This window comes from Lissotriton vulgaris, chromosome 10 (assembly GCF_964263255.1).
Source record: "Lissotriton vulgaris chromosome 10, aLisVul1.2, whole genome shotgun sequence".
NCBI classification, from domain to species: Eukaryota; Metazoa; Chordata; class Amphibia; order Caudata; family Salamandridae; genus Lissotriton; species Lissotriton vulgaris.
This window is the reverse complement of record NC_141698.1, coordinates 398,316,273-398,334,530: the sequence shown is the minus strand read 5'-3', so window position 1 is coordinate 398,334,530 and position 18,258 is coordinate 398,316,273. Positions and strand designations below refer to the sequence as shown.

At 43.1% G+C, this 18,258-nt stretch overlaps 1 long non-coding RNA gene across 1 annotated transcript in view; it reads left to right on the top strand.

The window, feature by feature from the left end:
- Window positions 1-18,258, top strand: part of LOC147685299 (uncharacterized) — a 1,016,963-nt gene that overhangs the window by 151,857 nt on the left and 846,848 nt on the right. The window lies entirely within an intron of this gene.

Here is an 18,258-nt window from a genome sequence, read left to right as displayed (position 1 = left end):
ATTAATAAAAGATGTGTTTACAGTTAAACCCTGTGATTTAAGGATAATTACAGCATACACTGGAGAGACTGTGAACTGGTAATGCTGAACATATAAGTCCTTCACAAGCAAAAAACGTACATCACATTGACCAATCTGTTTCACACCATCAATTTGATCACATTCTATGGCTAAATATTCAACCTCATACGTATTAGGAAAATTAATTAAACCAATAACGTTTCTCATTAAATTAAGCCACAAAATTAGTTGTGCACACGTAAACACTTTTCCAATCGTACAGTTCTAAATACAGATTTCTCCAATTAATCCAATTTTGCTTGTAGTTTTCCACTTAGCAGTAGTGTCACCCCCTGGTGTTTTATTTTGACAATAGCTGCAATTTACAACAATGTATTTTGTCTTCACTGTTAGTAATTGTTCTGTAAAATTGGAGCACTCTTGAAGTGTAGACATTAAACAGACTATAGATTTTACTTCAATATAACTGAACATTAGCTGTGTTGATGTGTTGTTAGAGCAAATTGTTTCTTGATAACGCACCTTTCTAAGGTATGTTTCCCTCCTTTGTCTGAACTCATACTGTAATATCCTTCAGAATGTTTACGTATTCCACGTCAGATGCTTGACGCATATTCTTAAGTAGATCCTTGCATTGAAGTTTAGCTAAATGTTTACATTGCCATACTTTCTGAAGAATTCTGAGTTTCACATTGGAGAAAAGTTTTGAAAACAGGCAGTCCTTTGACAGCAGTAAGTTGCAGTAGGTCACAGAAGACAATTCAATGCTTTAATGCCAAACAGTATGACATACTCTTTTCAAATCTGTTGCATTTTCATGTGTATAGAGGCAATCATTACGTTTTGATAAAATGCTCACCTCATCAATGATTATAGGATTCCGTTTCTTCAATACTCTTGACACCTTGTGACAAGCTTCAGCAGTTATTTTCAGGCATTCCAGTTTATTGTCATTCTAACAGTTAGCATAATTAGATGATGTCAAGTAATTTATTTAATGTTGTGTGCGGCTAATCCAGTTGGTGCTGTTACCAAACATGATAAATTTGATTCTGTAGACCTCTGTAGGGAAGCAGTGAGAATTTGAAATAAAAAGCTTTTCCAGGTGCCAGCATGACTCCTGACATATAATAGTATTGCCTTAAATGATGAGCATTTACATTTTTCTTCTTGTGGTGGAATCCATGCTCTATTTCTCCCTTACCTCCGTATAAATGTATTTCTGTTCATCATTCAGTTGTCCAACTAACTGTTTGAAATCAAGAGTTTCCTGTCTCACTTGTTCCATTGCAGTTTCCACCTCATTCATAACTATTGCAGCTCCATTTTCAGTAATGGTTTGTCCAAAGGTATCTTGACTCAGTGGTCCGGAAATTTGGCTGCTTTGTGAGCTCTCCTTACCTATCTCAGCAGCAATCATTTCTTCCTGTTCAATCTCATCATTTAACATTGCAAGTAGTTTGGGAAATTTGAGCACTGAATTTCTGTCTTTCAAAGATTCTTCATAGCAGACATACTATCCAAGTAATTCTGTTTCAGAATGCCAAGGCTTGAAGGCTTATAGAAGTGCCAAATAGAAAAAACGCTCTTGTAGCTGAAATTTGTCAACTAAGTTTTCTGTGGTTAATTAGATTTCCTTTTGTGTATCTCACCAACTACTGCATATTTCCTTCCATCTATATGTTTTGTTACATTGCTTTTGTATCTATAATGCTGAAATTCTTCATAAAGGCATGTTTTCTAGATATGGACTTTTTCCTGGATAGTATGTATCCAACATATTTGATTTTACTAGGTCTGTACTTTCCGCTGGGTCAAACTCTGCTAGGTTCTGAATTTTGAGGAAGGACATCAACGCTCTGTTTAAAGTACTTGCTGAGCCTCGAATTACCCAAAGAAGTCCTGTTGACGTTAAGAACAAACTGGAAGAGCTTAACCAATCACAGCACTCATAGGCCCCTATATCTCTATGGGAAAGCATTTTCAAGCTGTACAATTTCTTGTTTGGAGTCTTTTGCTGCAAATATCTTCTCCCACTTGGCCTTCATCCCTATCTTCTCTGATTTCGTTATATATGAAGTGATATACTGAGTAACAGCGAAGGAAATGTCTGCAACAAATTTTGTATCCATATTAGCATTCCACATTATGAGAATCGCAGGGTTATCGTCAATGATATACTTGAAAGTCTCTGTCCTTCTCAGGTTGCATGTATTTTTCAGTGCTTTTTCTGTCAGTGTATGTCTGACTGCAGATAAAAGGCTGTTCACTCTTCCTTGGGACATGACAGGTTGTGGAAATCCAAAACAACATCTTGTATCAAATTTTCCTTTGCATCTGTATTTTTGATGGCAGCACTTCCCACATCTGCGTGTTTGGAAGCACAGAACTTGTATCAGACCTTTTTCACTACTGTCTATCATAATGGCGAAAGTCACATACTGTTCAATGAAAGAGAGTACAGACTCATATGGCCGGGATACCCGTCACCCCCTCCCAACACAATCCCCAAGAATGGAAAGACGGAAACGGTTCTTGAACTTTTGGAAGGCGGGAGGGAGTTACCCTCCCGGCCGTATTTATTAAAATATGAAACAAAATGAAAACATTAAAATCACAGTTTCATATCATGTACAATTTCATTTATACATTACGATGTTTATTGGCTAACCTTAACATATCTCTAATACAAAGGTTCTCCTAGCCGATTCTAAAACATCCTGTAAATGCATTTCTCAAAATTCAAATCGTACATCCTAACATTACGGGCCAACGGCAAGGTCGTAAAAACCTCTGTGCCAACTTCCAATTTCCCTTGTCTTAACGGGGGCCCCATATTTACTCGACGCCATCTTGGTGGTCGTCCGAGGACTCGTGTGAGGTGTCTAGAAGGTAGCGTAGACCCCCCTCCCACCCCACACTGCTTACCACATCCGCCGTCGCGGATGTCCTGGCCCCGGGAAATTCCAATGAGGGGCCCGTAGCCCCTCCTCCCCAGGGAGGGGCCTATGACCGCCTTCCCTTTCGGCGGTCCCATCCTTAGAAGGGTACCGCCTCCCCGTGTGAGGGGCCAATGGCCGCCTCCCCCCGGGCTCTCCCATCCATAATGGGTGGCGCCCCACCTCTAGGGATCTTCCAATTACTGCTCACCGATCATGACCTTACCGCCCGACCAAAAATAAATACGACATTTTTTAACCTAATGAGGATGAAATAAATAGTTATGCTGGGCATTTCGACTTATAACTTTTATTCAAGCAATACCCTCTTTCAACTCAGTTGCGATACCACCCCTAAGTACATGCAAACAGAGCAACCATTTTATTGTCACATCAAAATTCCAAACTTTATTAAACACAACCTGAAAAGAGATAATACCTCATTAATCAACATTATTGTACTAAAAACGCTGTCATCAGGGGCTGGTGGGTGGGTCAAAATTGGCTCTTTGTTCTGTCTCGGGCTCACGTGCAACGAAGAGGTGCAGCTTCCAAGCACAGGAACAAGAGGATGCTTCCTTGGATTGTCGCTCCTTTTATTCTTCTTTGGGAGGGCGTGGACCCTCCTCCGACCGCCTACGGAGCGTGGCCGACGGTGTAGGTGTCTAGGACAACCCCTCTTGGGCGGGAAAAGGCGCGCCCCGGCTACGCCGCTTCGGGCATACCAGCCGTGACACGCCTCCCGCCCAAAATGGTTTCCCGGGGGGATCGGGGCACCTGACCATACGTTCGGGGGGACCGAGTGGTCGCCCCTTTCCATATGGCTGGGATACCCGTCACCCCCTCCCAACACAATCCCCAAGAATGGGAAGACGGAAACGGTTCTTGAACTTTTGGAAGGCGGGAGGGAGTTACCCTCCCGGCCGTATTTATTAAAATATGAAACAAAATGAAAACATTAAAATCACATTTTCATATCATGTACAATTTCATTTATACATTACGATGTTTATTGGCTAACCTTAACATATCTCTAATACAAAGGTTCTCCTAGCCGATTCTAAAACATCCTGTAAATGCATTTCTCAAAATTCAAATTGTACATCCTAACATTACGGGCCAACGGCAAGGTCGTAACCGGTGTCAGATCCCTAATACCAGAACTCCCCCCCTTACTTGTGAGGGGCGGGCGCACAGAGGACTGTACCTCTGTGCCAACTTCCAATTTCCCTTGTCTTAACGGGGGCCCCATATTTACTCGACGCCATCTTGGTGGTCGTCCGAGGACTCGTGTGAGGTGTCTAGAAGGTAGCGTAGACCCCCTCCCACCCCACCCTGCTTACCACATCCGCCGTCGTGGATGTCCTGGCCCCGGAAAATTCCAAGGAGGGGCCCGTAGCCCCTCCTCCCCAGGGAGGGGCCTATGACCGCCTTCCCTTTCGGCGGTCCCATCCTTAGAAAAGGGAACCGCCTCCCCGTGTGAGGGGCCAATGGCCGCCTCCCCCCGGGCGCTCCCATCCATAATGGGTGGCGCCCCACCTCTAGGGATCTTCCAATTACTGCTCACCGATCATGACCTTACCGCCACAGGCCGGATAGTTGACCGGCTATCCGGACCCCCACAAAAGCTCCTACTAAAGGTCATGGCTACATAAACTCTTTAACCAAGCTATGAAGTCTCCTATGAGTAAGACATTACCCTCCCGGGACAAATGGACCCCATCCTCCAAATATATATGGTCCCCCCGGATACATCCGTGTGGAATACAATGCAATTTACCTGTACGAAACAACCTACTCATTTTGTTATTAACCTTCTTTACCGACTGGTTCAAAGCTGACACAGAGAGGGCCCCCGCCACACCTTCCGAGGAATCATGTGTGACCATGCAATTGTGCACCCCGGAACCCTTCTAGCCAACCAACTTACTGCGGACAAAATTGACTCGAAAAGTACTCGTCGACCAATGGTCACCAAATCATTGCCCCCAAGATGCACTATGATTACAGATGGCGGTGACCTCGTCCACCCTAACAGTCCCTCAATAAAATTTTGAAACTGGTCAATACAGAGCCCGCCCCTTCCGTGGAAGGTCACCCTGTACCCGTATTCCCCAGCCACGTGAATCATGTCACCTGCTTTGAATACGTCAGCGGCGCCTCACGTATGAGTGGCCAACGACCCACACCACTCTTTCCTCAGCCGGTGATCTTTGACCGCTGGTCCCCAGGTGTCGGGTCAACTGCACAGTCCGCCCCGCAAAGCCTGCTCGCGAAACTGTAAACCAAACAGAGAACAAGAAGCGTGAGTACATGACATAAGCTTCACAACATGTGCAACCGCACGTACCTTTTATAACAGTTCGAGGACCAACGCCCCAACTGTTTCACCTTTTCAACACTCAGACCCCTGGCTGTAGCCTCTGTAGCAGCCCCTATCCGGAAGGAATGGGTCCCAAAATCGCTCGGGTTCAAGCCCGCTGCCGCGATTGCCATTGTTAACACCCGCTGAAACTGAAATCTAGTCAGTGGGGTGGCGTCGGTGTGCCTCAGCAAGCTTCCCCCCCATGATGCCGCCCTCTGCGCTAAATACTCCTCCACGCATTTTACCGGGCACATGGGAGATCCCGGAATCCGCTGGACTACCACACTGTCCCCGATCGCTCCCTGATCGGTCTTGGACCTGGCTATTGAGACTACCATTGTCTCGCCCTTAATTTGAATGTGTTCTCGACACAGACCTCCCCCCGTATCCTGCTTGTTCCTTGCTACCAGTTCGCTTACCCGCATAGCCCCATGGAATGCTAATGCAAAAGCGGCCCGGAACAGCACCGTCTCTGATTGAGATGCACATGTCGCAGGGAGTACGGACATTAACAGGGACAACCTTGCTAGACCTATCGGGTGCCTCTCATCCACTCTACGACCCTCAAGGCGTTGCCACCCCCGCAGTGCCTTCTGTACGAGAAAGGACGCTGTGGGGTCCTGGATTCCATGTGCCCGCGCCATGAAGGAAATGGCGGCCCGGTGCCTATTGGCTGTCGCCACTGATCTGCCTGCCTGATGTAGTGATACCAGGAATTTCAGGACATACTCCTCCTGCCCCCACTGCTCCCCCCCTAGCTGAACCCAAAAATGACCAATAGGAACGGAACGCCCCTTCATAAGCCTTCCTTGTCCTGGGTGCTAGACTCTCTCCCACGAGGTTTTGTAATCCGGGGCACCGAGCGACCAGAGAGCTTCGGGAAATGGTGCCGCCACCAAGTCCGCTGAGGGCAGAAAACCCCGGAAGGCCTGCATATGGGAACGAGAGAGTGCATCAGCTGCCTGGTTCAGTACACCCGGCACGTGTCTTGCCCTAAAGTGGACGTTTAGTCTCATACATAACAGGACAATTTCCTTCAGCAATCTCAAAATCCATTTGCAGCCTGCTGCCTGATTATTGATACATTCCACAACAGTCATATTATCAGACCAGAACACCACAGAGCGATCACGAAACCCCTCTGGCCATGTTTTTAAGGCCACCAGAATGGGGAACAGCTCAAGAAACCCAATGTTACCTGTGAGCCCATCGTCGTGCCACCACACCGGCCAGGTTCGTGCCGACCATTGATTACCAAATATGGCGCCAAAACCTACACTCCCTGCCGAGTCAGTCCACAACCCCAGCTCTTCGGAGGAAACTGGCGGTTTGTTCCACACGACACGACCGTTGAAATCCGCCAGAAATGCCAGCCATATGCGCATATCCTGGCGAACCTCTGCTGACAGTCTTGTGCGGTGGTGTCCTTCCTTGAGGCCAACCATAGCTTGGGCGATAGAGCGGGAAAAGGGGCGAGCCATCGGCATCACTCTAAGGGCAAAGTTAAGCTGACCCACAGCTTGTTGCAACTGATGGAGAGTTACTTTTCTCTCGCCGAGGCACATTTCGAGCGAGGCCTTAAATTTCATTACCTTCTCTTTGGGCAAGCGGAAGCACCCCTCCACAGAATCGAGCTCAATCCCCAGAAACTCGAGTGTAGCGGATGGCCCTACCATCTTGCCTGGTGCCAGTGGCACGCCAAATTCTTTCATGAGATTACAGAATTCACTTAAGGCCTGAGCACATTCCGTGTCCCCGGCTGCCCCCAGGAACAGAAAATCATCAAGGTAATGCATGACCAGTGTAAAACCCGTGGCTCTGGTGAAAGCCCATTGCAAAAAAGTACTGAACTTCTCAAAATACGCGCAAGAGATGGAGCAACCCATTGGCATACATTTATCCATGTAGTAGCGTCCTTGAAACACAAAACCTAAGAGACGCTGATCCTCTGGGTGTACCGGGAGCAACCGGAACGCTGACTCGATATCTGATTTAGCCATCAGCGCTCCGGGCCCCAGGCGATTCAAAATGGCGACGGCCTCATCAAAGGATGCGTACCGCACCGAACAAACTCCCGGGTCAATCGCATCGTTCACCGAAAGACCCCTAGGAGCGGACAAGTTGTGGATTAACCTAAACTCACCTGGGTCCTTCTTGGGGACTACTCCCAACGGTGAACAAACAAAGTCGACAACTGGCGGTTTGCCATATGGTCCCGCAACCCGACCTCGGGCCACTTCCTTTGCAATCTTTGCCTGTACCACCGCCGTATTTTGTTGAACCGATAGTTGGTTCTTACATTGTGCTTCCCCCCGAAAATCCCCCGCCGGGATGCGGAAACCATATGAGAAACCGTCTCGCAACACCCCGGCGGAGACATGATCAGGGTATTCGTTCAGCCAAGGGATCATTGCCATGATATCAACGGGAGTAGGTAACGGTGCCCCTCGGTCGATTTTAGACCTGTTTGGCGCCTCCTCTACCTCCCGTATCACCAGTCTTGGCTCTGCACGAACTCTCGGGGTGTGAGGACTGTCCGCACCCTGCACACTCATGCCTGAACTTGCATGTCCCATGTGGCCTAGTGCACTTGCCTCTGTTAAAGCACCAACAGACCCCTTTTCTACCTGAGTTCCCATTACTTTTTGCGTTCTGATCACTGTTTGCGCCCGCCCGAAAGGGCGCCCCCAAAGAATGGCGGGAAGGCTCAGCCCCATTCCCGCCCAAAGAAGGCGACTTCGCCGTGTTCGACCCAACCAGTTTCTGCCAGGAAATGGAGTCGAAACAATCCCACGTCAGGGATGGGTCGTGCTCCTTGGCCTTACGAAATTTGTTATCATAACCAAACCATTGATTGCCTCCGTACGATTCATAGAATTCCATAATACGTGTCTGGTAACAAGCTAATTCCAACAATACTTCAGGCCTACGTTCCCCCATAATTGCAGTGAACATTTCAAACGCCCTGGCCCAATTAGCGATCGTTTCATCTACTCTGAAACCCGCCATCTTTGCACGCCATACACTCGGATGCAACAACTCCTTCTGATTTCTAACATGCTCTATCTCATACTGATCGGTCAACAATGAAAACATGTTCACATATTTATCTGCCCAAATCCTTTCTTTCACATCCATCGGGATATGTTGAACCACCTTTTCCCTCCTTGAGGGTAACGATCCCTCCCCCACCATTGGCAACGGCTGCTTACCCGAACAAGTAGCTGGGACTGTTGTCGCTGCTGTTCCAACGCTCGATACTGGTTGTTCCATGGGAACCTGCGGGGAAACAAGAGGACAAGGTGCCTTCGCAGCATCTTTCGATTGCCGCAACTGCTTCATTATCGACCTGGCCTCCTCGGCCGTGGCCCCCTCATTTTCCCTGCCCAACCATGCCGCCAACTGGGCAGCCAATTCAGGAGGCATATCCCCCTCGTTAACAGGTGTGACCACAACAGGGATCGGTTGTCCCGCGTTCGGGACCGGAACTGGGGCCTCGACCGGACTGACCGGGCTCGCTGGAGGTGATTCGGGAACCGGAGCCTCCCCTCCTGCCGCCCTATTCCTGGCCCTTTTACCTCTCCCGGTAGGGACTACTCCCGGCAATGCTGGTCCGATAACTTTTTTCGGTCTACCCGTACCATTCATTGCCGCCATCTGCTTCTTCATGTTCGCCATGTCCTTTACCAGCATACGAAGCATCTGTTCGGTCCCAACCTTCTTTCCGACCTTCTTGCCAGGCATCGTTCACGGATATTCGACTCGAGGTCCTGGATCAAAGCTTCGAAATCGCTGAAAGAAGAAACACAAAATTACAAGTTCTCAAAATTGGCTCTTTGTTCCATCTCAGGCTCACGTGCAACAAAGAGGTGCAGCTTCCAAGCACAGGAACAAGAGGATGCTTCCTTGGATTGTCGCTCCTTTTATTCTTCTTTGGGAGGGCGTGGACCCTCCTCCGACCGCCTACGGGGCGTGGCCGACGGTGTAGGTGTCTAGGACAACCCCTCTTGGGCGGGAAAAGGCGCGCCCCGGCTACGCCGCTTCGGGCATACCAGCCGTGACACGCCTCCCGCCCAAAATGGTTTCCCGGGGGGATCGGGGCACCCGACCATACGTTCGGGGGGACCGAGTGGTCGCCCCTTTCCATAACTATCTGTTCCAAATTTTGATGCATCTTTTGTTCATAACCGCACCTGACTATGAGGAGTAACTTTTACTTGGTACTCTTTACAGCAAAAGAAACCTGTGTTTAAAATATCTGCAAACATTAGCAGGATCCGAAGAGCAAAGTTCTCCTGCTGTCTTCATATTGATGTTATTAATGTTTGAGTTTGGTTCTCTCAAAAATTGAAGCAGGCCATCCTATGAGTACTCAGCACAACTGAGGTGCGCCTAGGTTTCTTAATGTGCATTTTAGTTCCCATGACGACGAAACCAATACTTGTTGGTGCGACGTTGCCACACCATGAAATTAATCAAGCTGTATTATAACTTTTCCTCCTTTCCCTGTACTTTGTCAATTAATTCCTCTGCAGAGAGATTTTGAAGATTACCTCATTTCTTCGGCATGTGGTTTACAGCAACTGAAAGTCCAGATAAGTCCCTTTCAGAAAGAAGATTGAATATGTATGGAATACACTGGGAAAATCTATGATCCTCTGAATTTAATCTTGTTGAATGGTATTCAGCTGCGGGTATCTGTACTGGGCGGTCATCACAGCAGCAACATGCTACAGTGGGAAACAGTAATGGGAAACAGTGCACCTCTAAACTTTTCTCCCACACACTCATGGGAGTGCCTTTTGCTTGTTTTATTTGAAAGAGATCAATAGCATCACCACAGGGGATGGATGCTCAAGTGTTTAATATATCTCTTCTGAGCTGGATTGATCCACTTTTTCAATCTGTCCAATTGATGGTAATGATTCATCCTAAATTCACTTTATATCTTGAACAACACCAACATAATTATAAGAAATATTATTTTGTATCAGGGGTAATGTTCCTTTCTTTACTTTATCAACATCCACTAATTCTGGCATATGGTAGGCATACTATTCATTTGAATAATAAGTAGTTCATCAATATCTCTCTTTATCCCTACACTTTCAATATTCTGTTTAAAATCTAAAGGCAAGTAAGCCACTCTTCCCTTAAGGGCTTTCTATAGCTCTGTTGGAGGTAACTTTCAAATCTTCGGTCCCATACAAACTATTGCTTGAATGAGAATTGAGTTATAAACATTTAAAACTCGTAGTTCTTTTGGAACACATACTAATTCTAACTTGCTTTGTACTGCTCGAGCTGGCATTTTGTTAGCCTCTAATATCATATTTAATCAACAGATTCTTGCCACTTATCTCTATTCTCTTGTTCACTTTTTGGGAATACAACTATATTACCAGTTTGACTTTTGTGTTGAGTGCATACACAACAAATATCAGCAAAGTTTAGTTTCTCAGGAGAAACTGTGTTAAAATGTCTAATCTGTTCTGAAAAGTTATCGACACTAATACCTGTGTCCTCTTCCTCTACACCTTCACATAACAACTCCTCATTTTCTCTAGACTTCTGTTCAGGACCAAAGAAATGAAACTGAACATCTTCACAAACTATTTCTACCTTTGCTACTGTGCCATGCAAATAAGCTATAATCATTTTGCCTAAACATAGGGTGGGATTTTTAACTTAGTAAGGCATCCTAACTAAATTTTCCATTTTAGAGTGTTGAACAGCTAACATTCTTAAGTTATAAAAGCTGCTTTGGCACACTTTCTTCGATAGACATGCTAGTGAATGTCCCTGTATATTTGTAAACTTCCTTGCTTTGCATGGATCTAATATTTGCAAAATCCCCATTCTCTTTTTCAGACTTTTGCTTGGAAAGTTACTTAGGAAATGTCTTAATATATCTATAGATTCCTGCTGACACTGCAAATACTTTTTAAGTTCCATTTATATACAGGGGCCTGTCTACGTCTTACTTGTATCTCTTAAGCCATCACTTCCTCAACATTCCTAGGAATTATCTCCTCTTTTGCAATGCGAGTACCATCCTTCACTTTATAACATCGACCAGTTGTTTCAACTGGATGAAGTAATGTGGTCTCTTACAAGAAGCTTTTGTCATTAAAAAAAGGCTCAGTACTATAAGTATGCTTCCACTCACCACTGAAAACTTTTTTTTGTGTGTCTTCTTCACTTCATAAACAACGCTGTTTTATCCATTGGTCTCATTCTGCTCAGAATCAAAATACATTACTTCCTCTTCAGGGAAAATGACATATCAACTACAGACTAAACATGTTCCTTTTGTTTGCCTGCTTCTCTTCTCCTTTTATACTGCTTCATATGTTGTATGAGATTCAGAATTGCCCTACTGTGAACTATTTTGACACTTATTTCCTTAAACTACCTCTGCTCTGTTTTATTGTTAAACTATTTGCTTTCTTGTACCATTTATTTCTCCTAGTAATCACTTCCTTTTTGTAGTTTCTTAGCTAAATTGAAACTTCACTTTTTATTTACTTACTTTTGCTCACTTTGCCGTTTTCCACATACTATTTTAAGAAAGATTTTCGTTTTTTTTACCAGCAGCTCTTTTCTCTTTAACCACATTATACACATTCTCTCCCATTTTTTCTCTCTTGTGAGAAGGTAATTGCCTTGCTTCTGTTTCTTACTTATTTCCTTTATTTGACATTGTAGCTCTCTGGTTTTAAGTACAAGTACATGTCTGGAAAGAAAAACGAAATCAGTACATTTAGCTTCTAATTACATGCTATTAAATTACATATTTTAAATGTTTAACTGCCAACATAAATAGTTATGTTACTATATTATACTCTCACTTAGTCTATTCATTTCCATGTTTACATCTATTTATCTCTACCTATCTTGACATACGCATCATTCTGTTCCTGGGTATACTACTGTATGCATCAGTGTGTCCATGGGCACTTCAGCATATACATCAGTGTGTCTTAGGGTGTCTCTCTATATGCATAAATAGAGTCTAGTGTGATACTGTATGAAGAAGCGTGTGACTGAGTCTGTTAGTGTGTCATTTGTTGTGTTAGTGTATGCATGAATATGTACCTGCATATGCTAGTGTATCAATCACTGTCAGCTTGGGTTTGCATGTCTATATATCATTGTCTGCTTGGGTGTGCTACTCTATCCATCAGAATGTAAATGGGTGTGTCAGCATAAATGTCACTCTCTGCCTAGGTATGTCAGTATATTGATCAGTGTTTGGCTGAGTGTCTGAGTGTGTGGGTTATTGTGTGACTGTATCTTAGTGTATGCATCAGTGTATGCATTAGTGTATGTGTAGCAGTATCACTATATACATCAGAGGGTACCTGGATGCCTTAAAATATGCATAAGTGTGTGCCTGGGTATGTCAGGGCACGAGTCAGTGATTGTATAACTGTGCCAGTGTATGCATAAGTATGTGCCTCAGTGTGTTAGTGTATACATGAGTATCTTTTTGGGCATGTTAGAAATAGGGGTCTCGAGTTGGCAGTTTGTTACCCTGTCCAAGTAGGGACCCTTATTCCTAGTCAGGGTAAGGGTGATACACTCTTGAAATAACCCCTACTCCGTCTTTGGTAGCTTGGCACGAGCAGTCAGGCTTATCTCAGAGGCAGTGTGTGAAGCATGTGTACATAACCAGCAGTAATATAGCGAAAACACTAAAAAAGGACACCACACCAGTTTTAGAAAAATATCCAATATTTAACCTGTGCAAAACAAGATCAAACACAATAAAAATCCATCATACAATTCTTAGGAATATTAATAAGCACAAATAGACCAAAAATACAGTTCCTTGAAATATCGAATTTTTAATAATATCAAATTTTTGTAAGTGTTTTTTATGTTAGTATATGTGTGAAAAGTGTACAAATGTTTGTATTTTATTTGAAGTAATTAATTTTATGTTATTGAATTATTGTGTAATTTAATTCTGTAGCGGGTTGTGGGTTTATAGGGGAATAGGGTGGGAAGTAATTTAATTATCGTTAATTAATTATGTTAATTAATTAATTGGTATTTATTTAGAATAAATTGTTAATTAATTTTTAATGGGTAATTAATTTATTCTTAATTGACAATTATTTTTTATTAAATGATTATTATATGAATTAAATTAATTTATTTTCTGTAGTGGGTTGTGGGTTTATAGGGGAATAGGGTGAGAAGTAATTTAATTATAATTAATTAAATATGTTAATTAATTAATTGGTATTTATTTTGATTGAATTGTTAATTAATTTTTATTTGGTAATTAATTAATTCCTATATGAATATTTTTTATTAATTGATTAATTGATAATTATGTGAATAATAATTTATTTTCTGTAGCGGGTTGTAGGTTTATAGGGGAATAGGGGGAAGGAATTTAATTATATTTATTAAAAATGTTAATTAATTAATTGGTACTTATTTTGAACAAATTGTTAATTACTTTTTAATGGATAATTAATTAATACTTAATTGATTTTAATAATTGATAATTATGTGAATTATATTAATTTATATTCACTAAAGTTAGAATAGTAGTTTTTACCCCTACGCTATCCAACGCTTTCCCTACTGTTGCACTCTCTGGAGTGGGAATAGTAATTTTTACCCCTACGCTATCCAATGCTTTCCCTACTGTTGCACTCTCTGGAGTGGGAATAGTAATTTTTACCTCTACGCTATCCAACGCTTTCCCTACTGTTGCGCTCTCTGGAGGGGGAATAGTACATTTTACCCCTACGCTATCCAAAGTTTTCCCTACTGTTGCACTCTTTGTTGTGGGAATAGTAATTTTTACCTCTATGCTATCCAACGCTTTCCCTCCTGTTGCACTCTCTGGAGTGGGAATCGTACATTTTACCCCTACGCTTTTCAACGCTTTCCCTACTGTTGCACTCTCTGGAGTGGGAATAGTAATTTTTACCCGCTACGCTATCCAAAGCTTTCCTTACTGTTGCACTCTCTGGAGTGGGAATAATAATTTTTACCCCTACGCTATCCATTGCTTTCCCTACTGTTGCACTCTCTGAAGTGGGAATAGTAATTTTACCTCTACGCTATCCAACGCTTTCCCTACTGTTGCACTCTCTGGAGTGGGAATAGTAATTTTTACCCCTACGCTATCTAATGTTTTCCCTACTGTTGCACTCTCTGGAGTGGGAATAGTAATTTTCACCCCTGCACTATCCATCGCTTTCCCTACTGTTGCACTCTCTGGAGTGGGAATAGTAATTTTTTCCCCTACGCTATCCAACGTTTTCCCTACTGTTGCTCTCTGTGGAGTGGGAATAGTAATTTTTACTCCTACGCTATCTAACGCTTTCCCTACTGCTGCAGTCTCTGAAGTGGGAATAGTAATTTTTACCCCTACACTATCCAATGCTTTCCCTACTGTTGCACTCTCTGGAGTGGGAATAGTCATTTTTACCCCTACGCTATCAAACGGTTTCCCTACTGTTGCACTCTTTGGAGTGGGAATAGTAATTTTTACCCCTACGCTATCCAACGCTTTCCCTACTGTTGCACTTCCAGGAGTGGGAATAGTAATTTTTACATATCCTACGGTATGTTATGTTATGTTATGTTAAAGGAATTTGTTACCGCGCACGGACACCAATTGGTTTCATGGCGCTCAGAGACAAGTTGAAAGACAGAACAGATGTGAGTGGGGAGATTAATCATAAGCTAGCTGGAAGAGATAGGTTTTAAGAGTTTTACGAAAAATGATGTAGTCAGAAGTAAGCCGGATTGAGAGAGGGAGAGAATTCCAGGTAGAAGGAGCAAGAAAAGAGAAACAGGCGCCACCATGTTTCTTGCGTTTATACCTGGGGGTAATTAAGAGGTTATGTGCAGAGGACCTAAGATGCCTTGAGAGAATGTGGCATTTGAGGTTAAGAGAGATAAAGGCAGGGGCAAGTGCAGAAAGAGATTTGAAGACAGTACAACCCATTTTAAAAATACAGCGGGACGCGACCGGGAGCCAATGCAATCTTTTCAACAGGGGCACGACGTGTTGGTACTTTGGCTGTTGAAAAACCAGTCTGGCCGCCTGGTTTTGTACCAGCTGAAGCCGATGAAGGTGATACGCAGGAATCCCCACATACAAGCAGTTCGCATAGTCAATGCGTGAAGTGACAAGAGCCATAATAACAAGTATGAGAGCCTCTGAGGATAAGAACCTTCTGATTTTACCAATTCTGCGTAGATGATAAAAGCAGGCCGAGGTAACGGAGTTGATTTGAGGTCTCATCGACAGGTCACTTGAAATGATGATACCAAGGCTCTTCATGGACTTGACTGGACAGGGAGGAGGGCCAAGAGCTTGGGGCCAGAAACTGGGACTCCAAGGATTTAAGGACCCTCCTATCAAGACCAACTCAGTCTTGCTGGGGTTAAGCTTCAGCTGGCTGAAATTCATCCACTCAGAGATGGTAAGCATGATAGATTGAAAATTAAAGCAAGAGAGAGAAGAGAAATCAATAGGAAAGATTAGCTGTAGGTCGTCCGCTCCATTGAAGATGGTAACAGAAGTGTGGCGGAGAGAGGCTAAGAGGCGTTGCATGTAAAGATTAAATAGAAGGGGCGATAGAGCAGAACCCTGGGGGATACCACAGGAAAGTGAAGATTGGGGAGCAGAGAAGGTAGAAAGTTGAACCGATTGAAAACGTTGTTGGAGGAAGGACCCAATCCAGGTTAAGGCCAGGCCCCGGATACCCGCATTTCTGACACGGTCGATCAAAATAGCATGATCGACCATGTCAAAAGCGGCCGACAGATCTAATAGCACCAAGGCCTGGGCCAGGTTCTTGTCAGCCCCCTGTCTCAGTGCATCCATCACGGCCACAATGACCGCTTCTGTAGAGTGGGCCGGTCTAAAGCGCTAATAATATTGTATATTTTTTATTAATATTATGTTAATATATATATATATATATATATATATATATATATATATATATATATATATATATATATATATATATATATATATATATATATATATATATATATATATATATATATATATATATATATATATATATATATATATATTCGCTCCGCAACACATCAAAATTATGATGAAGCCAGGACACCCAGAGCTGCAGTCATACAGGAGTTTATTTGGCAGATGAGAAAAGTTCCACAACGCGTTTCGCCATTACGGCTTGGTCACGCCCGTCTCGTGGCGTTAGTTGCCATTATTTAAACACCACACCTTAGTGCATACAATAACATCACGTAAACATTGTGGCGGCTATCTTGTAACAGGTAAAATTACTTTCCAGCTATACATTGACTGGTGTTCTAATCCGCAATATGCCTGTATTGTACATCAGTTAGGTCACAAAATATAAGACTGTCAAATTCAAATAATAATCTGCCACAATATCAAATTGATCAAAATATTTACAGTGCGGTGCAAAGTATTAAGCATTATCGTGTAAATACAATTTCGGTAAGCATCGCTATGCTACAATCACTGAAATAACGAGCGGAGCTAAAATATCGCTCACTTCATGTATACCATGAACTGCCCCGTGATTGGTGGTTGTGTGTTTACGTCATTGTTTGTTTATGTTGCACTTTGCTAGCGCGATCATAACAACATTCAAGCAGAATGATATAATGGTTAGACCCAAAGCATATCTGTAGTTATACAAAACCTGATTAAACGAGAGAACACCATATGATTCGAAATTGCTTTCCGTTTAAAATAGTGGTCATGTTACTATGGAAACATGCCACGTGTTCTAGCTATAGCAATGTTACGATCTGGGCTGTACAAGTAAACATAAATCAATTGTCTTTCAGACAGTAATGTCCCAGTGGGCAAAACGAACTTCCATTGTTTTTGGACCATGGCGCCCCAGTGGGCATGGTCTGAGTTCATTCATGAATCCAATAAGAGATACATTTTTGTACAAAGAGATTTCTATAGCTTGACCACATATTAAGCTTATATCAATTGAGTCTGGATGCAAATCATTGGATTCAGATTCCGTATTGTGCCGCCACCACGTGATGTGTGAAATTCTGAAAATAAAACAAGTTACATTAAAATCAAGAAAACCGCGGATATCAGTTCATAACAATTCCTAATCATATAAATGGATTGCCAATTCTTCAGTCACATTTAAACCTTTCGGTGTCAGACATTCAAAATCCACAATGTATTTGGACTCGAGTTTTCTGAGGGACAGTTCTAAATTGCCTCCTCTTATTCCCAAGTCAACACTGTCTATTACAACCAACTGCACCAATTGTTCGTTTTGCATGTGCATATCTGAAAAATGCCTGGCAACAGGATATTGTTTATTGTTGTTGTGTATGGCTCGTAGGTGTTCCAGTACCCTTTTCTTTGCAGTATGTTTGGTACTGCCTACATACCATTTGTTGCACGGGCAGATTAGGATATATATGCTGTATGGGGTGTTGCATGTCAATCGTTTACGGATTGTGAACACTCTTTTGCTGTTAGGGACAATTAATGTTTTGCAATCTTTACTGAACTTGCATGCTTTGCATTTGCGACAGCATTTGAAGCCCACATCACTCTTGTTGGAATTGATCTCAGAGGTCACATAATTATGCCTAAGTTCATCTCTTAGTGATTTGCCTTTCCGGAATGTAATTTGTGGATTGTCATTAAGATATTTTTTCAAATGTGTATCAGTGTGAAGGACATGCCAATGTTTTTGGAAAATCTTCCGGACATTGTGTGCTTGTTCGGAAAAAGTAGTGATGAACCTTACTTTGTCTGTTTCCTCCGTCTTATTGCGAGGATTCAGTAATTCCTCTCTGTTTTTCAAAACTACTCGATCTTTGGCAGTGTTAATTGTTTTCTGACTGTATCCTCTACTGCGGAATCTTTCACACATGATTCTTTCTTCATCCTGGTAGGCA